We start from the raw sequence: 25,074 nt of genomic DNA, 5'->3' as shown, positions 1-25,074 counted from the left end.
ATTTCATGTTTATGGTTGTTGTATCAAACCAGGCAAGGTACTAACAAGCTTCAACAGGACTTTATTTTTACAGTGGAAACCTCTTTACCAAACTGCAGCTGCACCCTCTGTAACTCTCACTCTGCCTCCTCAACTCCTCCCCGCTCCTTCCTGTTTCCTGTCCTTTCAGACTCCCAACAGCCAGTGCTCCCAGTTCTAATAATACAAGCAGCATCTAAACACCACAATGGTATAACATATAACACATTTTACAAGCGCACAAAAGCACACAGATACTAAAGAAATGGGCATCTTGTACGATAAGACACACAGAAAGCTACATAGAGAATGGACATGCCAGGATCCTAATTCTAGTTATTCTCTCACTCTCTTCCTTTTCACATTCTTCTCCTGACATGAGCAATGACTGTTCCAGGAGGCTGAAGTGGAGGAAAAGAACAATACGCTACTGTAACCCTTCTGCCCCTCTAGTTGGCAGCAACAAGGGCCGGGTTCAGTATCCAGGGGTTCCGTTTCAGTAACACAATGCATAACCGGCTCGAGCCCCCACCCAGTGACCTGGGACACTCACATACCACACCCCCCTGGGCGCCTCTAGGAGGCAATACTTCCCCTCTCGCAAGCACGGAGTCTGAGTGTAGCAAAATCTTTTTTAATAAAGGAAGGAATCAATGCGGCATCCCATTGGAGAAACACCACAAACAGGGTTATAACACAAACCATAAACAAAAACCCACCTCCAAGTACGTTTGGCACTGTCCTTTTTCCGCTTAGGGTTTTAAGTCCAATCACCCCAAAGTCCAACAACCCAAAAGTCTCTGGTCAATGCCACCCCAGAGTTCGAGAGTCTATCTGTAGAGGTCCCTCCCCCCAGCCTGGGTAGAAAGGGGCACCTTACGTGGTCCAGGGCCAACTGCCCTGCCTCTCCGTGGGTTCTGCTTCCGCCTTCTCCACGAACTGCTCCGCTTCACCAGCCGCTCCACTCTGCTCCTCCAGCCGTCCTCAGGAACTGCTCCGCTCCACCAGCTGCTCTGCTCCATGAGCTGCTCTGCAAAACTGCTCGGCTCCGCTCACTCTGTGGGCCGCTCCACCCGTCCCGCAGCTACTCCGCTCTGCCAGCCGCTCTGCTGCCACCAGCTGTCCCGTGATCCGCTCCAGCCGTCCCCGCAACTGCTCCACTCCGCCAGCTGCTCTGTCCCACAGCATATCTTCAGGCTCCCCCACTAGCTAGCACAATGCTCAGTGCTCTCAGCTCAGTAATTTCAGCTCTTTAGTGATTTCAACTCTCAGTGATCTCAGCTCTTAGTAGGGGAGCCCCAGTGCTAGTGCATCATTAGCCCAAAGTGAGTTCAGCTCAGTAACCTGTATTTAGATTCTTAAGGGAATAAAAAAATCAACTCTGACATTCCACAGTGGAGAGAGGAGGGGGTGCAACTGGTGCTTCTGGCTCCACAAGGAGCCTGCACCACCAGGCACAGATACCTGTCCCCAGCCTCTCTACTTCACTGGGTTTTGGAACCCATGACCCTTGTCTAGCAAGTACCACCCAACTGAGGGTGAGTCATTTGTCACCAAGCAGTCCCACCGCTCAGCAATCTGGGATAGGGTAGGCGTGTCTATGCAAATAAACTCCCTGACATTCTTTCCACCAGATGTCAGGGTAGAGCTTATCCTGACTCTGCTTACATCCTTCCCCCAGCCAAGAATTTGTCGTCCCGACAAATCACATTCCCTACTATACCAACTTATTGGTCCCCTCCAAAAGGCATTAGATAGCCCACTTTAGCTTTCACAAACCTGTGTGCTAAATGTATAGGCTCCTCACTAATCACCCCAGGTGCATCGTAAGTTAACCGTTTCACTGGTCTTATTACCCTGTCTCGCCTATTAAGAATCTCTGTTGCTATGGTAGGGGGGACATCCTCTTGAGTGCCGGATGGGGAGGTTTCCTGTGAGTTCCCCTCAGATACTGGCATAGGCTCCTGCATTTCTAGTTCTAACAGTGGAGGGTCGCAGGTGCTCTGGACATCCTCCATCTGTATGTCACCATTGTCCAATAGCCTGTGTAAGTCATTACACGGGGGTCCCACCAGTGGCTCAGGGATGTCAGGAATGGGCCTAAATACTTCTGCCATAGGGTTTAGGGCGGAAGAGGATGTGCTCTCTTCTGATTCAGCGGATCGAGACTGAAATCTTGTCTTCATCCCAGGATACACCATGGTTGTGTCTTCCTCCTCAGACTCACTGTCAGATGTGCCGAGTAGGGGTAGGTTAGCTGCAGGAGGCCGGCTGTCCACATTGGAAGGCGGCTTTGGTACAGCACCTTTGTTCTGCCCAGTTGCCCTGTTGTGGCCCATCTCATAAGGGCTGCTTACCAATTCTCCCACAGGGAGCAAAAGGTTTCTATGCACGGTTTTGGTCTGCCCTGGACCCTCTTCAGGTTTTATCTTGTAGACCGGCAGGTCTCCTAGCTTTTCCATCACTAAGTAAGGTATTGCCTTCCATCTGTCAGCTATCTTGTGTTTGCCAGCAATACCCAAATTTCTCAGCAGGACTCTGTCCCCTGGCTGGAGCTCTTGCAGACGTACCCTAGCATCATATCGATGTTTGTTGCGGCCTGCATTCTTCTGAGCTGCAGATGTAGCTAAGTGATAAGCATCCCGCAGCTTTTCTCGTAGACGGGATAGATATTGCTGGTGAGTTTCATAGCTATCTCCATCCTCGGATACACCAAAGCACAGGTCTATGGGTAATCTTGGTTCTCGCCCAAACATTAAGAGATATGGGGTGACTCCCGTAGCGTCGTTCTTTGTGGCGTTGTAGGCGTGCACTAGAAAAGCGACATGTTGGCTCCAGGTTGCCTTCTGCTCTGGCCGCAAAGTCCCTAACATATCTAACAGGGTTCGGTTGAACCTCTCTGGCTGAGGGTCACCCTGTGGGTGATAAGGCGTTGTCCTTGACTTTTTAATTCCTGCTATCCTCAGCACCTCCTTCAGAAGGTGACTCTCAAAGTCTCGTCCCTGATCCGAGTGTATCCGGGCTGGGAATCCATAAACTGAGAAATATTTTTCCCACAGTACTCGAGCGACGGTAGTGGCCTTCTGATCACGTGTGGGATATGCCTGCGCATATCGCGTGTAATGGTCGGTCACTACTAGGATGTTCCCAATATTCCTCTTGTCCACTTCTAAAGACAAGAAATCAATGCAAACCAGCTCCAGAGGTTTGTTGCTGGTGATGTTCTTCAGATATGCAGCCCTCGTGGGCAGAGTTTTCCTTTGCACACATCGCGCGCAGGTCTCACATTTCCGGCGAACATCTTCAGCCATCCGTGGCCAATAGAATCTACTGCGGATAAGTTCCAGGGTCCTCTCCATCCCTAAATGTCCAATGTCATCATGCAGGGCCCTCATGGCCAGGGCTCTGTAATCTTTTGGCAGCACTAGTTGATTCCGTTGCTTTTGTAGAGGGTCTGTGGTCGTGCGGTGTAGCACTCCCTGAATCAGTTTTAGTTTGGTCCATTCTCTCAATAGTAGTTTGCCCTCTGGGGTAGGTGGGACAACCTCAGCTGGGCCTCGCCCCCCTCTTTTGGCAAGTAGTGTATCACGAATGTCAGCATCTTGTAGTTGGGCCTCTTGCCAGTCAGCCGTATTGAGCATGGGCAAGGGAGATTGGTCCAAAGCAATATAGTTCACTGAAGCAGAAGGCACGCCTTCAGGGGGTAGGCCCAAAGCTTCAGCAACACATCCATGAAGGCTCTCATGGGCCTCCGGCTCTCGGCGACTCACACTGCAAATAGCTCTCACGCCATCCGTGGGTATCACAGCAACATCAGGTGCCTGCGGACGTCTGGACAAGGCATCTGCATCTACATTGCTCCTCCCTGATCGGTATTGAATGCTGAACTCATAGCTAGCCAAGGCGGCCACCCATCTCTGGCCTGTAGCATCCAATTTAGCACTTGTTAACACATAGGTCAGTGGGTTGTTGTCTGTCCACACCTGGAACTGAGCACCGTACAAGTAGTCTCGGAATTTCTCAGTGATGGCCCATTTCAAGGCCAAGAACTCCAGCTTGTGGATGGGGTAGCGAGTTTCACTGTCAGACAGTCCTCGGCTGGCAAAGGCTACCGGTTTGCGTTTGCCTTCCACTTCCTGATACAGTACTGCTCCCAGACCCTCCAAACTGGCATCAGTATGCAGGATAAACGGTTTGCTTGGGTCAGCAAAGACTAGGACGGGAGCATGAGTTAAGCGAGTAATGATTTCCCGAAAAGCTCTCTCACATCTTTCATCCCACCGCGGCCCAAATGGTTCGAAGGGGCCATAGTGTCTCTGCAAAGGCGGCTTTGGAGGCCTCCGCTTATTCTGGGTCTTAGATTTGTTCTTGTTGGACTGGTATCCCCTGGTAAGATCATTCAGAGGTTTTACAATCGTAGCATAGTTCTTCACAAATCTGCGGTAGTAACCACTAAATCCAAGAAACGTCTTGAGTTCTCTGTAGTTACTGGGACGTGGCCAGGTAGTGAGTGCTTCTATTTTATCGGGGTCAGTACTCACACCCTCTTGGGACACGATGTGACCTACATACTTCACTGAGGTTTGGCAGAACTGGCATTTATCAATTGAAAGCTTCAAACCGTATGCCTCCAACCTGTCGAGCACTTTAAGAAGTCTTTCTTCATGTTCCTCCAGGGTTCTTCCAAACACAATCAGGTCATCCAAGTAAACTAACACCTGCAGTAAATTCATGTCTCCCACGACTTTTTCCATAAGACGTTGAAATGTGGCAGGTGCTCCAGAAATCCCCTGGGGCATGCGTTCGAACTGATAAAACCCTAATGGGCAGATGAAGGCTGTCTTCTCCTTATCTTCTTCACCCAGAGGGATCTGGTAGTATCCACTCCGAAGATCCAACACAGAGAACCACTGACTACCCAGCAAACAGTCCAAGGCATCTTGTACTCGAGGCATGGTGTACTGATCAACTGTAGTGCGCCTGTTTAGGGTGCGGTAGTCAATACACATCCGGATTTTTTCCACTCTTCTTACGAACGACCACAATGGGTGAGGCATAGGGGCTTCGTGACTCTGTGATGATACCATTCGCGATCAGCTCTTGAAGATGATGGCGCACGTCTTCCATCTCAGAGAGGGCAATCCTCCTAGACCTCTCCCTGAAGGGTCGGGGATCTTGTAGCCTGATATGGTGTTCCACTCCCTTTGCACATCCCACGTCCCACTCATGTAGTGAGAACACCTTGGATCTCTCGCAAAGCTTCTTCCTCAGGCGATCCTTCCACTCCTCAGACAGCGGTGAGTCCCCGAAGTCAAACTTCGCAGGATCTATCATTGGAACTTCAGCTTCACACTGGGGTCTCACAACGCTTTCAGGCTCAAAAATGTCTGCAATCTTCTGCCCTGGTTTTACAAACACATCACGGCGTGTTTCATTAGCAACCAGTATCGTCACCTCCTCCTGGGCTTCAGCAGGTAGGGTTATGACTCCGCTGAGAACCAGCACTCCTTCTGGGAGCCCTCCCTTGGTTGGCTGCTCTACCACAGCTAATGTTTCCTTACTGCCTTTTAGGCAGGTACTCCTGACAATCACCTCCTTTTCTGACATGGCAGGCACCACTAAAGGGACCGGGCCCGCATACCTCAGTGCTCCGACTGGCAAATCAGGCATCACTTTTCTCGTGTCCTCAATTTTTCTGTAAGCCTCGGCACAGTGTGTGTGTATCACCAAGGTATTCAGATATTGGTCTCCTGCTTGCTGTCTGCAGTAATCGGCTAGTATCCTAAAGAGGCTGGAGTTGGTCCCTATTAGCACAGACACATCAGAGGCTCCTTTGGGGTCAGGGCATATTAAAGCAGCAGTGTCCACCTCCTGTCTTACCCCAGCAATCTCTTCTGGGAATTCCAGGTGTACTATGACATAGCCCTGATAAGGGTATTCATCCATGCTGAGGCCACACAGACCAATGCCAGTCAGTGGCTGTATGGGCAGGTGCCTAAGCATCTGTTGGTAGAATGACTGAAATATAATAGTCACTTGAGATCCAGTGTCAAGCACAGCTTTACACTCCGCCCCTTCAATCCTAACCATGACCTCTGCTCGAGGCCCTATCAGTCCTGCAGGGATCCCAGCTGGTTGGTCTCTTCTGGGGGAATCTTCAAATCCTCTAGGCCTAGATGGTCTCCGTCCCCGGACCTTCTGGCAGCTACTGGATCTCTCCCAACTGATCCTCAGCTTTTCATACACTAAGGAGGGGTTCTCTTCCTTATGGCAGTTAGCAGCACTGTGCCCATCCTGACCACACCGGTAGCAAAAGAAGTGTCCTTTCCCCATTCGGCGAGGTGGGACGGTGACTCTAGATACTGACTTCTCTATCATCACAGTCTGAGGCTCCTTATTCCGGGAAGTCTTAGCTTGGTCAATGATGCTTTGCAGCTCAGCTATCCGTTCTGTCAGGACCTGCATTTGTTGGGCAAGTTCCTCTGTGGTGCTCACCATCAGTACACTGGCCATTGGCGGTGGTGTCGTACTGGCTCGTTCCAATGTTTGGGCTTCCCAACACTCGCTGGCTGCCTGCCTTTCTTCTTCTTCCCTGACCTCCTTTATCAGCTGGGAGTAACTTGGGGGATGTTCCTGCCGTTCTCTTAGTCGGAGATGAAGTAGGATTGGGTTCCGATACTGAGTCCCTCTTACAACTTGAGCCAGTCTGGTCTGATCCATCTGCTCAGCAGTCACTGCTCCCCTCATAACAGCTCTCTGAAGTAGTCTCTCCAGCCTCTGTATATAGGCTGAAATTTTCTCACCCCTTTGCTGTCGGGAATTAATGAATTTACAGTAACTGTCCTCAGGGCCCTCTACGCTCCCAAAGGTATTATCAAGGGCCTCTAGGCAGTCCTTCACACTGACCTCAGGGTCAGTGAGCTTCAGGGTGCGAACTACATCTAATGCTGGGCCACTAAGGCTCTCTATTAGACATCGTCGCTTTTCTACATCGGGTACGGCCCACTCCCGCAGCATTTCAGTAGTATGCTCCGACCAGAGTTCAAACTCCTCTTCCCCATCAAATAACCTTAACTTACGACAAGAGTTTGATGTAGCATAGGCCAACACAATCTTTTCCAATATATGCCCCAGTGCTTTTGCCCAATCATAGGCTGAGTCTGCCGCCCCTGAGCTAGAGGCTGCAGGACTGGGGCCCAACAAACCCGACATATTAGCCATTATACAAACAGTAGTTTCCTCAAAATATAAACATAATTATTTCCCAATACAGTGGAACACTCAACAAGTGCTTGCGAGGGGTACTGACCCAGGGATCCCGGACGAGCCCCCAAAAATGTAACCCTTCTGCCCCTCTAGTTGGCAGCAACAAGGGCCGGGTTCAGTATCCAGGGGTTCCGTTTCAGTAACACAATGCATAACCGGCTCGAGCCCCCACCCAGTGACCTGGGACACTCACATACCACACCCCCCTGGGCGCCTCTAGGAGGCAATACTTCCCCTCTCGCAAGCACGGAGTCTGAGTGTAGCAAAATCTTTTTTAATAAAGGAAGGAATCAATGCGGCATCCCATTGGAGAAACACCACAAACAGGGTTATAACACAAACCATAAACAAAAACCCACCTCCAAGTACGTTTGGCACTGTCCTTTTTCCGCTTAGGGTTTTAAGTCCAATCACCCCAAAGTCCAACAACCCAAAAGTCTCTGGTCAATGCCACCCCAGAGTTCGAGAGTCTATCTGTAGAGGTCCCTCCCCCCAGCCTGGGTAGAAAGGGGCACCTTACGTGGTCCAGGGCCAACTGCCCTGCCTCTCCGTGGGTTCTGCTTCCGCCTTCTCCACGAACTGCTCCGCTTCACCAGCCGCTCCACTCTGCTCCTCCAGCCGTCCTCAGGAACTGCTCCGCTCCACCAGCTGCTCTGCTCCATGAGCTGCTCTGCAAAACTGCTCGGCTCCGCTCACTCTGTGGGCCGCTCCACCCGTCCCGCAGCTACTCCGCTCTGCCAGCCGCTCTGCTGCCACCAGCTGTCCCGTGATCCGCTCCAGCCGTCCCCGCAACTGCTCCACTCCGCCAGCTGCTCTGTCCCACAGCATATCTTCAGGCTCCCCCACTAGCTAGCACAATGCTCAGTGCTCTCAGCTCAGTAATTTCAGCTCTTTAGTGATTTCAACTCTCAGTGATCTCAGCTCTTAGTAGGGGAGCCCCAGTGCTAGTGCATCATTAGCCCAAAGTGAGTTCAGCTCAGTAACCTGTATTTAGATTCTTAAGGGAATAAAAAAATCAACTCTGACATTCCACAGTGGAGAGAGGAGGGGGTGCAACTGGTGCTTCTGGCTCCACAAGGAGCCTGCACCACCAGGCACAGATACCTGTCCCCAGCCTCTCTACTTCACTGGGTTTTGGAACCCATGACCCTTGTCTAGCAAGTACCACCCAACTGAGGGTGAGTCATTTGTCACCAAGCAGTCCCACCGCTCAGCAATCTGGGATAGGGTAGGCGTGTCTATGCAAATAAACTCCCTGACATTCTTTCCACCAGATGTCAGGGTAGAGCTTATCCTGACTCTGCTTACACTACAAACAGGCATCAGTTAATGGGACTATGTTCCCAGCATTCCCTATTCACATACATACTCAGCTCTTTTCAGCACTCGCTTATTCCTGCTTCTCCCACACAAAGAGTCTTAGAGCTAGGCTGCAAATCACGTGATTTTTTACATCAAGATAGACATCTGCAGTGACAGTTACAACAGCTCTAGTCCCAAAGAATGCTGTAAAAACAAGTTTTAAGTTAAGTTAGTGGAGGAAGCTGATAGGGAAAGGGGAGAGGTATCCATGTCTCCATATAGATTCATATTATGTTTATATGTTCTTATTATTTATGGTAGAATCTACCTAAGCTTTACAAGGAGAAAGCAAAAGTGTGTTGGGAAGGAAATGTTTGTTCCTTTTTCAATCTGTTTGTCTGGCATATGCAGTGACTGAATAGATCTGGTACTCTATGGTACTGGAAAGAAAAAGAAAACATGTGCAAGGGGCATATTGGCAGCTATTGGAAAACTGTATACCACTAACATTTGAAATCATGACATCTGTCATGCAGTAGCATAACATGGATGGAACAAATCTTTTAAAAAGCATGGGCAGTCAAAGACTGACCCACAGCCCACTAAAATCAACAGAAAGACTCCCACTGACTTTACTGGGGTTTGGAGAAGGTTCTCAATGACAAAAAAAAGCAAACACTTCTTGCTATTTTGCCTGATGGTACGTGCAAGTTCAGTACTATTCTAAAAAGAATCTTCTCATAGTATCATGTGAAAAGCACAACTGAAACTCATGTTTTCTCTGGTGTACACACGCACGGCCGGCTCTAGGCACCAGCATTCCAAGCATGTGTCTGGGAGCAGCATTTTTCAAGGCACGGCACTCCAGCTTTACTTGTTTATTTATTTATTTATTTATTTGCTTCAGGCAGCAAAAAACCTGGAGCCAGCCCTGTGCACATGATGATTTTTCAAGTTCTTTACATCCCATTCCAATATATATAAAAAACCATATCTCTTGTAATACTAAAGTACACATTCTACACATCGAACACTTTACACAGTGCTACAGGAAGTTCACACTAAACTTTGCCATGTGGAAAGCAAGCATTCAGTTACACTTAGATTACACAGTAATAATGAACAATGAAAACCCCTTTCTTCAGTCCATACACTTATTATCTGGAGGACTTTCTCTTTCCCTGGCTTTGGTTCCAGTCACCTCTCCATCCACCAAGATTTCACCATTCTGGAAGCTCCATCCACCAAGACATTCCAACAATTACAATCAGTTGGGGTTAAATCCTTCATGGAGTAACGATCTCTCTCCAGAACTGACACGTAGATCACAAATTACCTCTTCCTGAACAATGAGGAAGACTATTAGCAACCTAACTTTCTGGCACTTTCTCCTAGATGTCTCACAGATAAATTACCGTATATACTCGTTCATAAGCTGAATCTTTTTAGTAAAAAAGGGAAGCACCAGAGACCCAGAGATGGGGGTCGGCTTATGAACGGGTACAGATAGGGAGAGGTGGGACACAGTCCCTGCCCCCAACAGAGGGAGCAAGAAGAGGTAGCACAGCCAGCAGAGACAGAACGGATGAGGCGGGGCCAGGGTCTCTCCACTTCTCGCCACACTGTTCTCCCCCCAGCCTCCGAAGCAGTTGCAGCCCTGGGGCTGGCAGGCTGCAGCCATGCTGCTCGGCCCCGCCCCCCAGAGCAGGCTGTGGCCATGCCACCCGGGTGCCAGAGTACACTGCGGGCGTGCTGCCTGACCCTGCTCGTTGGAACATGCTGCAGCCGCGCCGCCTGGTCTGACCTGCTGGAGCAGGCTACGGCCACACTGCCAGGCCTGCTGGAGCCGCTCCAGCCAGGCAAGAGACATCCTCTCCTGGCCCTTCCCAGATAAGGTGGGAAGGGATGTGATGGGGAGAGTGGGCAGGTCCCAGGTAAGGGTGGGTGATGTGGGGCTTGGTCACAGGGGTTACTCCCCTGACTCCCAGCTTCTCCTCTCAAAAAAATTTCCCCACCAATTGCTGTCCCGGCCTGTCAGGGTAAGCAGCTGGTGTGCCAGGACACTTTTGTTTACTTAGGTTTACCTCCAGGCCTGTGGACGCTCGAGAGAAACAAGCCATCTCGGCCCACCAGTGGCTTATCCTGATGCCCCGGGAGCCAAAGTTTGCTGATCCCTGAATTATAGGGTCGGCTTACGAACGGGTTATAAAAATTTTACATTTTTACTTATCCATCTTTGGGGAGGGGGGTCAGCTTATAAACAAACCGGCTTATGATCGAGTATATACGGTAAGCTAAATACAAGTTACTTATTTACTTTCCTCAACTCTCCCATTTACCCTGCTTCTTTAACACAATTCACACCACTGCTCACTTACCCAGTCTTGCAACTTGAAGGAAATCTTTGACTCCTCTCTGACTTTATGCCATCACCTCCAAATCATGCAGTTCTTTCCCGGACAACAGATCAAAAATCCATCCATTCTTCTCTGTCCTGGAACCTAAACACTTGTTCGTGACCTGGTCCATTACCAACTACTTCCTCTCTGTCTTTCTGTGAGTAGAGATGAGCCTCCCTGCCTAGTGGCTACAATCTGCAGCACCACCTAGTGGTAATGGGCTAGGGTAGGGGAACGCAAGCCTTCCCATTCCATTGGTTGTCAACCCTCTTGAGCACCATAATGCAGGATTCCACTACCTGCAGTCCAGCTAACATTCCTCCCAGGCCTCTTCCTACTGCTCTATCCCTCTCCTTCAGGCATGTCATGGCTGGCAGTTGTCCATGGCAATCTGGAATTGAATCAGCAGAGGGGTGTGTGATCCATAATCAAGAGGAAGGTGTTTCCCAGTAGGTAATACCATAATACTACCCCTGGAAGCACTGGTGCAGCATATGAACCATCCTGTGAAGTCTCGGTGGAAGAAGACTGATTCACTGCCCAGGAGGTCTTTCAAGGTCCTGAAGACTTAATCGCCAGTTTCAGACTAGGCAATATTCTTGAGGCTACAGTTCTTCAGCAGGTCAGTGACAAGTGTGGCTATCACGGTGAAGCTGGGTATGAACCATCTATAGCAGCCAGCCAGACCCAGAAATTGTCTAACTTGCCTCTTTGTTGATGGGATAGGGCAGTCTGTCAAGGCCTGGACATTCCTGATTAAAGGCCTAAGTTTGCCCCTTTCAATGGTGTTCCCAAATACATCAACTCATGAAACCCCAATCGGCACTTGTCCTGGGTTCGCCATGAGGCTGGCAACCTCCACAGCTTGTAAGACTGTCACTGTATGCTCAAGTTATGTCTCCCAATAACCACCGTAAATGACTATATCATCTATGTAGGCTACTGCATACTGGCTGTGCAGTCACAGGATTGTGTCCTCAACTTTTGGAAGGTGGCTGCAGCCCTGTGAAGGCTGAAGGGCATAGTCTTGAAGGAGTACAGGCCAAAAGGTGTTGCAAATGACATTTTCACTCAAGATGCCTTGTTAAAGGAATCTGCCAGTAGCCTTTGGTCAGATCTGGGGCTAAGATGTATTGTTGTGGCCGCCAATCACTCTAACAACTAATTGACTCGGAGCATGGAATATGTATCAAATGGCAATGGGTGAGGCAACAAATGTGGATATCATATTTACCTTCCTACTAAGTCTATACAAAATAGAGTCATTCCATCTGTCTTGGACACCATGACAGTGGGGCTCTGCCAACCATTGTGAGAGTCTTCTACCACTCTAAGGTCCAACATTGCTTGTAGCACCTGATGTACAGCATCTCACATTTTCCTGAGCAGGGGATGGTGGCTTTCCCAGACCTTCACTTCACTAACTTCAGTAAATACTTCCTTAGTGTATAATACATGAGTTAGTTTTAAATACAAAAACATGTTTTGATAAACTTATTTTTTTCCTTATGTTGTCCGGCACATTTAAGTCTTTTTTTTTTTTTAACTAATAAAACAATTTTAAAATGCTGGGTTTGAACATTTTTAATTGAATTTTACACTCTCTCTAAATGAAGCTTGAAACTAATCTTAAGTAAAAATTATCTTCTACTAAATAAGAAATGCATTATTGACCATTTTCTAACATAATAGATGTAAAAATTGAGAATGCACATAAATATAAGTTAAACTCCAGAATTGCCTAAATAAATACCAATATAGTGTATCCTACTGATTAGCAAAAAGAAATATCAAATTTAGTATAAAAGTTATATTTGATTGCATATCAACATGCTTTTATGGTTATCAGCTAATGAGATGGAACCTTTATTTAGAAAAATAACTAAAAATTAAAAATGCAAAACAAGATTAAAAATCAATTATTTAAATCAAGGTTTCCTGCTTGCTGATTAAAATCACTGATTTATCCTGGTCTCCCACGTTTCAAAGGAGATATTAGCTCCAGCAGAAGCCAGATATGTTTTTTTAATTCATTTCCTCAAGGTTCATATATATTCTCTTCAAAAAGACTGCCTAGGCAGTCCTCTCCTTTCCCTATATGAATAGTATTTATTGTAGCCAGCATTTCATAAAGGAGCAGATATCATGACCTTGCTTTGCTCTTTTTTATATTTGTCTATGAGGAATAGTTTCTACACAAGACTATATTATTGAAGACTGAGGCGTTTAAGTGTGTAATATTCTTTCACTAAAGTTCTGTCTGTGTTTGTACACTTGGAATAAGCACTTATGGCTCCAACCATTATTATTATATGGAAAAAATCGTTTTTATCATTCACAGACAAAAATGGTATTGTGCTGACACTACTGTGTGAGCTTTGTTCAGTTTGATTTTCTAATTAGCCATTCTTAGCTGGTTTAAATGTTAAATGCACAGCTGTGGCTATGGGGTGAGGTCCCAGCTGGCAGTAACCAGTGGTGCCTAATACTGAGCTTTGTTTCAAATAAACAAAGTTCACATATGCAAACATAACTGAGTTTAAATATCAAAAGCTTTCCCTGTTCAGCTTGTAGATTCAAATGTGTAATAGCATCAATGTCTGCTCTCTGAATATGGCTGTGGACAATCATTCTTTAATGGAAACACATACACACTATGTAATATTTTATATAATTTTTAAATGCTAAAATACTGTTTACAGCAGAGGAAAAAAACAGATTTAATTTAGAAAGTACAATTAAAGTAATTTTCAGTAACAAGTTGTCAGTTAATCTATAGTTATTTTATTTTTATCAATTCCTAAGCAAAGAACAACTAGCACAATGGAGGAGGAGGGTCTATAGCAATACAAATAAGAAATAATAATAAAGAAGCATGTAGATGGCTGTATTTTTTTATTATTATTATTTTCTAGTTTCCTAACTTTCCTGGTGTATTCTAAATCAGAGAAGCTTGTATTTGTTTAAATGCTACACTGTGAAATGCAAGTTTTTCCATTGGCTGCCTGGGTGTTGCTGAACAAAACTGGGCCCTATCGTGTAAGACAAAAGAGGAAACCATTCATGATTCATAATAAGCAACAACTACAAACAGAATAGTGGCTAAGTGTCCAGAGAGCGTTCAGGAAAGTGTTATGATTTCAAGCACATTACATACTTAGAGGTGGTATATCATTTGAGTATGGGGAGGAAGGGTGGCATTATTCCATCATTTTATTATTGTGAGGTGGGATGTGGAAAGGAGAAGAGGTCAGGAGAAGATGATGTGTGTATATGGTAACTATGGTCAACGTATGAATTTCTCTCCACATCCATATCATCCTTCTATCCTGTTTTGATGATGTCTCCCACCAGAGACTTCAGAGGCTAGCATTTTGGGCAGTTTCATCCCACTATAGATGCACACAATATACAGCAATAGAAGAGCAGAACAAGGATGTATGTCTGGTGTTCTGCCTCTCTTGTTCCCATGTGCTACTTAATTTTTAAGCATCAATGAAATGAATACAGTCTGCTTTCTTTTTTTATTTAATTCTTGCCATTCAAGTTCCTCTGGGTCACCCTATTTACCAGGAAGATATACTCTTGTCCCAATTAATTTCATAAAGTAAGTTGAACTCTGGAACCTTTCATCTTTTTCCACAGATATTTAATCAGTCTTAAACAAAAACTGAAAGCACTTTTCTGGGTGTACTTTCTATTTTGTAAGTCCACGTGCAGAAACCAACAAGGACCTACCTTTGGATGCTATTCTTCATTGACTACTCAGTACAAACTTGTTTAGACCCTGAATTGCCCCATTTTTTCCTCTTTTCATCCCTCTTTCCCAGGGCTGCCCAGAGGATTCAGGGGGCCTGGGGCAAAGCAATTTCAGGGGCACCTTCCATAAAAAAATTGCAGTACTATAAAATACAATATTCTCTTGGGGACCCCACTTGCTCCCCCGCCCCACAGGCAGCCCTGGGAAAAATAAACCTTCTGCATCACAGCACAAACCCAGTTTTGAGAAAACTTCTTTACAAGGTATCACTGGTTCTCAGCATCAGCTAGTGCTAAAAGGCACTAAAGCTCATTAAAAGGGTTGGACAAATATTTTCCATCAAAACTTTTTCTAGATTGAAAACTAGGGTTTTTTAAAAAGCAGAAAAAAATCACGGACAATGTCTGCTTTCCTTCAAAATTTGTTGTGGTTTTTTCAATTGAAAAGCTGAAATTAGTCTTCCAAAACCTGAATATGGTTTGGGGTTTCAGAAGTGTGTGGCCAAATATTTGCTGCTTGCTGTGTTTGATTGTTTAAAGAAACAATAAAAAATTCTGCTTAAAAAGATCCAAAACTTTTGAACCACCTCAGCTTGTGACCAAACACCTGAGCCCATCCAGTCAGAGATTTTTCCAGGTTTCTGATACTCTGCTGGCTTCCTTGACTCATATCTGCCTCCATAACTTTGGGTTCATTTAGCTTAGAACGTAAGACAAGCCATACTAAGTCAGATCGAAGGTCCATCCAGCCCAGTATCCTGTCTGCCGACAATGGCCAATGCCAAGTGCCCCAGAGGGAGTAAGCCTAACAGGTAATGATCAAGTGATCTCTCTCCTGCCTCCCATCTCCACCCTCTGACAAACAGAGGCTAGGGACACCATTCCTTACCCATCCTGGCTAATAGCCATTAATGGACTTAACCACCATGCATTTATCTGTGTCCTAGAGACTGGCTCCGTGGGGTCCCTCACAAACTGGAGACGGTTACTGTGAGTTTGTCTTTAGTATAGCTTATGTACATACTCCACGAACTGCGCATTTGAGCTTGTTCCAGAATCTGCAAGCCTCAAACTGCTGAATGAACTTTAGGGTACGGAAGGCTGTGCCTCCCAAACAGCCTGGCCCTGCCCCCTATCCGACCCCCACCCACATCCTGCCCCCCGATTGCCCCCCTCAGAATCCCAGACCCATCCTGCTCCTTGTCCCCTCACCATCCCTCAGAGACCCCATCACCACCACCCCAGGACCGCACCCCTGCTACCTGTGCCCTGACTGCCCCGACCCCTATCCACCCCCCCGCTGAGTCCTGACAGACCCCCAGCACGCCCACAGTCCAACCCCCCCATTCCCTGTCTCCTGACCGCCCCCAACCTCTGCCCCCTCCCTGTGCCCTGACTGTCCTTGGGACTTCCTGCCCCTTAGCCAACCCCCTCGGCCCCGGACCTTTACCCCCGGCTCCTCTCTCTCCTGGAGCCTCAGCGAATCCAGGAGCTTCCCTCGACAGAGGCAGCGTGGCTGCTGTGGGGCCCCTGAGCTCTGCCCTGCTCACAGCCACATGGTCAGGGGGCGGGGCTGGGAGCTCCAGGCTGAGCTCAGCTCCCTCCACTCAGCCTGGAGCTCGCAGCCCCGCCCCCTTACCACACGGCTCTGAGGAAGGCAGAGCTCAGGGGCCTCACCAGAGCCACGCTGCAGCTGTCCCAGGAAGCTCCTGGACACTGAGGCTCCTGGAGAGGGGCAGAGACAGGGTCACGAAGGGCTGCAGCTAGGGCCTCAGCCATTCTCGTTGGGGCCCTGCGGGGCCTGGGGCAAATTGCCCCACTTGCCCACCCCCCCGGGCGGTCCTGCTCTTTCCCATTCCCTTTTCTCACAAGCACCTCTCTGCCTTCACCCAGCCTATACAGCTCATAAAAATAAAACCAAGGACCAAAAGGATTTATGTTTTTACAGTATCACTGAATGTGTTTCTCTCAACAAGAATCTCCCATGACCGACTACCCTGCAAGTTTTGGTGCTAACTCTTGACAAGAAAGGAGACACCATTAAGATGTCATTAATTCCTATCCTATCAGTGGAATTTATAATTAAATGCAAAAAATAATGTTAAAATGACATTAAACTTCCAACTTGACAGAAAAAGAACTCAGCTAAAACTTCTAAAGCCCCCTTAACTCATGACCTGTTGTTCACTGTAGTTCATGTGAGGTGTAAGTCACAGTTCTGAAAGCCATTCATTAGATAGACATTCAGGAAGCACCAGATTGGAGTCCTCTTGTCTTCTACAAATCTAAGACAAGTCATATGTAACATTATGCTGACATTCATTTTGTACTGAGTAACAGAAAATGATTCAAGACAAGTGTTAGATGTTCAAAGAAAACGTTTTTGTATGGACTTCTGTGAGTACTTATATTTTATCTAATAATGAAGTTGGAGGTGAAGTACCTCTTTAGAAATACTGAGTGAAATCCTGGACTTACTGAAGACAATAGGAAAATTCCCATCCATTTTAATGTGGCCAGGATTTCATTCACTATATTATCAGCGGTTCTCAAACTATGGGGCAGGCCTTCCAAGGGTGACGCGGGAATGTGTCAAGGGAAGTGCAAGCTGTGTGCTTTTTTTTTTTTTAAAGTGCTCTGGCTGTTAGCCCTGGGTGGCTGAGGCTTGTGCAGAAGGGCCATGCACACCCCAGAGGTGGGGAATAAAGGGGACAGCTGGAGCCACGTCACCCTGGGGCTGACAGCTGGAGCCCTGCCACCCAGGTTCTGGTTCTCCTTCCCCTCCAGCCCCCAATTCCCTCAGCAGGAGGCAGCCTGGGCTCAGGTTCCCCTTCCCCCAGCCCCCAATCCCTCACCTGGAGGTGGAGGGGCTCTGGCAGCCCCGGTGTGGCAGCAGCAGCACAGAAGTAAGGGTAGCAAATGTGGCACTAAGTCTGCTGTGAAAAGTGATGACAAATACCACTTTTCACATTGTCTCCCTTACTTCTGCACTGCTGCTAGCATGAGGCTACCTTCAGAGCTAGGCGCCTGCCCAGCAGCCACTGCTCTCTGCTCTGCCTTCAGAGCTGGGTAGTAGTATATATACTTGAGGGAGCACAGTAAATGACTACTGACACAAAGAAGGAGGGCTCAATCACACAAGTTTGAGAAGCACTGCACTATATTAATCTTAGATGTATCACTATTTAATATGAATTCTTATTTGTATATCTGTTTTATTGAAAATGTAAAACAAGATGTTTTAAAAATCTAATTTCACTTTTTTAAACTCTGGACCTGTTTATAAAAATGGTTTTTCACTGCACAATTAAATAAACCATTTTTAAACAAAAAAAAAATGGAAAAAACAAATTCTGTCATGTTTAACCATAATGAATTTGACCCATATTGAGCATCAGCAAGTTTGAACCCTAAATTTTCAGATGTCAGCACAGGTATTTCCTGAGCTAACGGAGTATCTGTTTTCTACTACCTATGGACCAGAGGGATACTTTACATACAAATTTGCCAGTGGCTCACATGACTATCTGCTGGACAGCAGTAGAGTATTAGAAATTAGGAATCTTAAATTCTGTTCCAGGGTTTCACAGAGGATTGTGGTCTATTTGCTAGAGCATTAGCTGCAGCCATCACAGCCAAGCCCATATTTCACGCATTCACTTGGAGATGCAATGTGGCTGAGAGGACAAGAGATTAGTCTGCCATATTAGAGATACAGGATATATTGCCAGCTTTGTTTGCAGTAACCTTGTGAATCCTCTGTCAATTTATTTGTAAAAGAGATGAATGATATTTGACTGCTTCTGCAGGTAGATCTTGAGGCCTTGTCAATAATAAGGTATCTGTAGTGCACTGAAATATAAACCACAGTCAGTAGATTTGATATCACATTGGGTAGACTTCTGGTGCCTAATTCAGGGTACTTTTTCTTTATGCCACAGGTTATTTGGACAGGTGTTGGACTGATGATCTATGGAACATTGCCTGACTTAGCAGAGCAGTGAAACGAACAGTCTAATGTAGCTGAAATGCAGATTTCCCACAAAATCCAAAAATTTGAGAACTCTATTCTGAAATGGCAAGTGAGAAAGGAATATCTGGGAATATGGAATTTATGACAGGAAGGAAGTGATCGTATTAAGGTTCTGGGTCTAAGAAGATTAAACCAACAGACAGAACCAGTGAGTGCAGCATGTCAGAATGGGGCAATTGATGGGAAGATATTTCATATGGAAATTTATTTTAATAGGGAGTCACATGATGCAGTACAGCACCTAAAATGTCTCCACAAGCTTCCATCAGCATTCTTAAAAAATCCTTATTTCAAGTACTTAATTCCTCCCCCCCCCAACTAATGAAAAATCACATATACATCTTGCTAAACCTTCTCTTAGAGCATTCAGAAAGGCATTTCTATTAATATCAAAACTAACAACTCTAGAAGAGTGGGAACAGCTCTGGAAAAGAGTCAAGATGGCAGAGCTATGCAGTATGTAAAATCCAATGATCTGGCCTCCAAGATTATACAGGAAGTTAACTTCAATTTGACTACAGTAATGACTCAAGAAATGAAAAAGTCTCTGCTGTCCTTCTTAGACCCTCTAACTGGAAGAGTAAATCTTAGGAAAAACTTTATAACTATAAGGATAGTTAAGTACTGGAAATATTTTTTCTGAATGGATTCCACAACTACTGGATCTATAGGTAAAAAAAATGTTAAAATAACAGAGCTTATTAGGCACAAAATAGCCTACACCCTTGATATGTAGTGATCCTCCTTCAGAAATGTAGATAGACAATCGGTTTTATAAGCTACAACAGAAAGGAGAGATCTTTCTTACTCGGATAAAAACTTGTCATTTTTCTAGGATTTTTCCTCCCTTTCACAGCAGCACATAACTGCATTTAATCCAACAAGAAAGCTACTTCAAAATCAGCTAGTTATATATTTTTTTAATTGTTTTTTTTACTTTAGATTCAAGAACCTTCAGGATCTTTGACGAAACGCAAAGCTTTATGTTTAAAAATTCTGAGGAAGCTTTAAAATTTGGAAACTCAGATTAAAGATATCTTAACACTAAATGCCTTAAAACATTATTTTGTGTTAAACTAATGCTGCTATATAATTAAATGGCAAATTGATATATATGACCATAGTTTCTGATTATATGTTAGTTAATAGAGTTCATCTCATAATGTTAATAATATGAAACCCTAAATTTTGGGTATTGCTTGAGAGAAGCCCAGACTCTCCACATAATCTACCGTCTCTGTACACTTAAGTGAGCTTATATGAAATCCATTATGATCCTTTACCTGTAGATAGGCTCCCTGATCATTCTCAATGTCCTTTTCTTTCAATATGAAACTGATACTTCTAATTATTGGTACTTATACCTGACTAAGAATACTAAAGCAGGATAAACTTAGGCTCCTACACTCATTCAAGGACATATCTTATCTTGCTGATTAATGGCTAACTAACACAATCGGTTTTAAAAGAATGTCATAATTCAGAATTTTCCATTGTTTATTTTATTTAATATTAACCAATGTTATTGAACTTAAGAACTTCCCCCTGAAAGAAGTAGAATGAAGGTGAGAAAAAGGGAAGGGAGAATATTATCTGTTAGTTTTCCAAATTGTATTACCATTGGCAACACGGAACTACTATATGAGTATTACTGTGCAGATCCTATTGATTCAGTGATGTCTTTAATGACTGGACTTCTTTTCTGTCTTTAGCTGTGATGATTTAAGAATGAATCTACTCACATTGCCCTCAACAGGATATTGTATTGTACATGTGATAATGTGAGTTTATGAACGAGTCATCCCACTACACTACCTGTTTATTATAAAAAAAAAAAAGAACTAAACAGCATATGAAGCAATTTTATATGGTACAAAATGAGATCGAGAATCAGGTTGTTGAGACTCCTAAGATAGACAACATAGGGGTTAACCTCCAACCTCCAAACTGGAGATTTTATAAATGGGTGTCTGTAATTCAATATGTTTAGAACTGGTTATATTTTACAGAGACTCAAATCAGCAGCTCCACATTGCAAAGCAGCAAAGAAATATATTACTTCACTATTATTCTTTCTAACTTAGTATGGGGCAAAGGCATTTTTATTTCAGCAGGAGATCTCACAAAATTCCAACCTAGGGACTATTCTGCAAATTTAGAGAAGGACTGTAATATTCTTTGCCACAGTGCATGAATTATCGTTGTCTTTGTGGATATATGACCTACAAGGCTTTACTCCACAAAAGGAAAACAGTATGTTTAAAAGATGAGATGCCAAAGGACTGTGGGCTGTTAGAAATTTTTCCAGGGCAGAACTACTACTTTCTTTGAACAATACCTTCTCAGGTATTCTATAGGTAGCTACAAATTAGATATTTCCTAGACATATTTAAAAGGAGACACACCACAAGTGGAGAAGAACCATTTAGAACGTATAACCCAGATAATACCCTATCTCTATTGCACATCTTTAGTCTATATTCTGGACTCCAGATATTAAAATTCCTTGTATGGATAATCATTGACAAAAACTGTTTCAAAATCCTTTGAAGTGTCTATTTGCAACAATTACAAAGAAATACTTTGTGTGACATAGATTTTTCTATTTTCATTCAGTTTTCAGCCAAATAAATCCAGATCAATATTTAAGATGGTGTAAATACAACTATGAATCAGACTCTCTCAGCATTACTTATGGAGCTGTCAGTACAGACACCGGGCATTGAGTCACGTTATTATGTTCTAAGTTGGTAATTCACACAAGAGAATCATATAACTTTCACTCACCTACGCCAGTGGTTTTCAATCATTTTTCATTTGTGGACCCCAAAAAAATGTCAAATGGAGGTGACATTTTGGGAATTTTAGAAACAGTCTGCGGATCCCCAGGGGTCCATGCACCGCAGGTTGAAAACCACTGTTCTATCATAACGACAACCTTTTGTGGACTCCTTAGACATAGTTTGAGGAGCCCCAGGGGTCTGCAGACCACAGGTGGAAAATCACTGACCTAGGTGAACAGTCACTTACGTGGGCAGTCTCATTGACTTTAATGGGACAGCTGTGTCAGCAAGTGCTCACTCACGTGAATAAGGATTGCAAGATCTAGCCTTCAGTGTTTAACCCTTTATTATACATGCTGGCCCCTAGCTAGTAAAAATGAGCACAGCTTCATTGCAGCCAATTTATTTTTAATTACTATCTTTAATATTAATAATGTGTAAAATGAAGGACCAAATTAAGCACAGTGAAGGCCAAAGTGGCCTTTCCTGCACAGGGGAATAATGTAGTATAAGGCATGGCAGGTAGTAATGCAGAGGAGGGGAAAGCAGCCTCTACAGAGCTACTACTCTGATTCCCACGGAAACTGGGCAAAATCTGGGGGGCAGACACTGTGATAGATGAGGGTTAATTCAAGGTACAGAGGAAAGATTGAATAAAAAATGGGTTTGTTTAGTCTGGAGAAGAAAAGACTGAGTGGGGATATAACAGTTTTCAAGTACATAAAAGGTTGTTTATACATTAGGAAAAACTTCCTAACTGTCAGAGTAGTTAAGCACTCATACAAATTACCTAGAGAGGTAATCTGCATCTGAGGAAGTGGGTATTCACCCACGAAAGCTCATGCTCCAAAACGTCTGTTAGTCTATAAGGTGCCACAGGATTCTTTGCTGCTAGAGAGGTTGTGGAATCTCCGTCATTGGAGGTTTTTAAGAACAGGTTAGAGAAACACTTTTCAGGAACTGTCAAGTTATTACTTAGTCCTACCTTGAGTGCAGGGGACCAGCTGGTTGTGGAAAAGAAATTCAAATCACTTCAACAAAATCTAACTAATGCCCCTCACCCTCCAAAAAAAGTTCAAGCTGAATAAACTCAATTGCAACATTTACAAGCAAACAAACTACTGCACACTTCATAGACTTAATATTTTTCTTCAGTTTTAGAACCAAATGGATCCATACCTACATTTAAGATGTTCTGTATGTGATTATCAATCACATACTGTTTGTAGGGTTGTTTTTATATACCCAATTTTGGGCACTTGGCACTAAGTCACCTTTTCACATTGGCCATTCATTCAGTTTTTAAACCATTATTGCACACAGTGGGATGGGACCAACTCACCTGTATTGATTTAGACACAATGCCTGCAGTAGGCAAGAGGATTATCCTAGCTCTATTAAATATACCAATGAAGCCCACATTACTTATGTGGCAACATTAAGCCTATAGCTGCCTTTAGATACACAAATCTCAAAATTCTGGCTGAATTAAATAAGCTTCACAACTCTCCCTTTCCCTCCCTTGCAATATTATGTACAAACGTGCCCTTTTTTCTAACTGAGGACTGGTTCAACATCAGATAGTTGAATTCTGTAGCATCTACATGAATGGTCTCTTCCTTTAGGCCTCCTGTACCTCTGAGTAGCACAGAGGCTGTGAGATGACATGATCAGGACTGTAATGCACATGTATTATTCTCTGCTGCATGAAGTTCCGAGCTCACAATTTAGTGCTCTCCCATATAACAGATCACAAATGAGTTGGTTTCACTATACAACTTTTCCACTATTAATAAAACAAACCTTGTCAACTGAATTTCCTACAGCTGTTCAACTAATGTTCAAAATATGTATGTCTAAATTAGGATCTACACTTGAGCATTAAAATTGGTATTTGAGGGGGTATATAAGTGCCTATTTTAAGAACACAAATTTGGACACTAGACCCAGCTATAAGGCCCACAGGTTAGAAGCCACATCTGTAGTGCTACCAAGCAGCTGACATCTTTAGGCTATCACCCAGCAGCAGCTGTAACTAGCTTGCATGTCGCTTCCCATGAACCCACTGAGGACACAGCCCATGGCTCCAGATATAAACCCAAGGAGCATCCCAGGAACTGTCCGGGATACAGTGTGGATCTCTGGAATTGCCATAACTGTTCTTTGCTCTTGAACTCCTGGCTTGATTTGGACTTTGCCTCCTGACTTGGACCCCGAAACCTGACTCAGACCCTTAGTATTGGCCCTGGCCTGGACCTGACAATGAATTCCTCTGCTACTTCTGGCCTCAGGTTTGCCCTTACCCCTGACTGCCTTTACTGGGATCCTGACTCCAACTCTCAGGTCCACTCTAATGCCCCAGAGCCACTGGGAAGCTGACATAAGGTAACTGACTCCTGGAGGATTCCTCAGGAATAACAGGTGGCACAAGCCAAGTAGCAGCTCTACACCACTACCCTCCCAACATCCCATGTAAGAGTTCATTCTAAGAGAAAATGAGCATGGCCAAGAAGTTCCTATATCCAACAACTCCCCAGGTGCCTGACTGGCTCCTTGGAGTTATGGGCATCTGTATATATTACAGAAGCTTTGAGGCTACTGTAAATTATACTAGAAACCAGCCTAGTCATTGGAGCTACCTCTGCCCCCGGCCTTTATGCTGTTGCTCTGAATGTATTTCACTTGCAACAGAGGATTTAGATCTCTAATTTAGGTACCCAGGTTCTTAAGATGGTTGCCTTTCTTGTGAATCCTAGCAGGTGCTGGAGTCTTTTACTTTTTACAGTTACTAATGGAGTTCAAAATGACTCCTTAATCAATCATGTGAAATGTTAAAATAGTTTACATATATGAACTTAGAAGCAATATTAAAAACGTTAACTATTATTTCATTAGTTTGCACAATATCCCGCAATTATAGTTTGTTTGATGCAGGGCTATTACACAGATCAACAGAAACCATTATATAATGTTTTCAATCTAGAAATCCTGACCAAGTTTCCTATTCTGTAGCCCATCTTTCCATATATTAGTTCCATAGGAGAAGCAACTAAGGGTGTTAACAGGTACACTAAATTCCTCTACCTCAATTCTGTATCCTTCCTCATGTCCAATATTTTCACCAGGCCAGCCAGCAGAATCCATTAATTGAAAGGATTAGTCCTGAACCATAGGTGACAATGCATATGTAAATCATTATATAAACAACAGCTTGTTGAAAAATTCTGTTCTGCCTTTCAGTCATCATGGTGTTACTAAACAGAGACATTCCTAGATATCATGTGTCAAGAGCACATCATGCACTCAAGTAATTAAATTGCATTATGAACTCTCAGGTCTCTGTGGCCAGTTTCCTAAAAATGATACTAGCTCTAGCACTGGCACTATTTCTGTATGAAATTTAGTTTTACTGTGTTTTGCAGCTGTATTTTATTTTATTCAGACTTTAAACTTTTACACTGTTACCAAATCTCACTTGTTTGGTTAGCTGTTCTGTCTTGTTACAAACTTTTCT

The 25,074-nt window shown here is 44.6% G+C and overlaps 1 protein-coding gene across 3 annotated transcripts in view; it reads right to left on the bottom strand.

Moving 5' to 3' along the window:
• UGT8 (UDP glycosyltransferase 8) overlaps positions 1–25,074 on the bottom strand; it is an 83,136-nt gene that overhangs the window by 30,792 nt on the left and 27,270 nt on the right. The gene's annotated exons all lie outside the window — the stretch shown is intronic.

Source organism: Gopherus flavomarginatus, chromosome 3, assembly GCF_025201925.1.
Source record: "Gopherus flavomarginatus isolate rGopFla2 chromosome 3, rGopFla2.mat.asm, whole genome shotgun sequence".
Classification (NCBI taxonomy): domain Eukaryota; kingdom Metazoa; phylum Chordata; order Testudines; family Testudinidae; genus Gopherus; species Gopherus flavomarginatus.
This window is presented reverse-complemented; position numbering and strand designations above follow the sequence as displayed.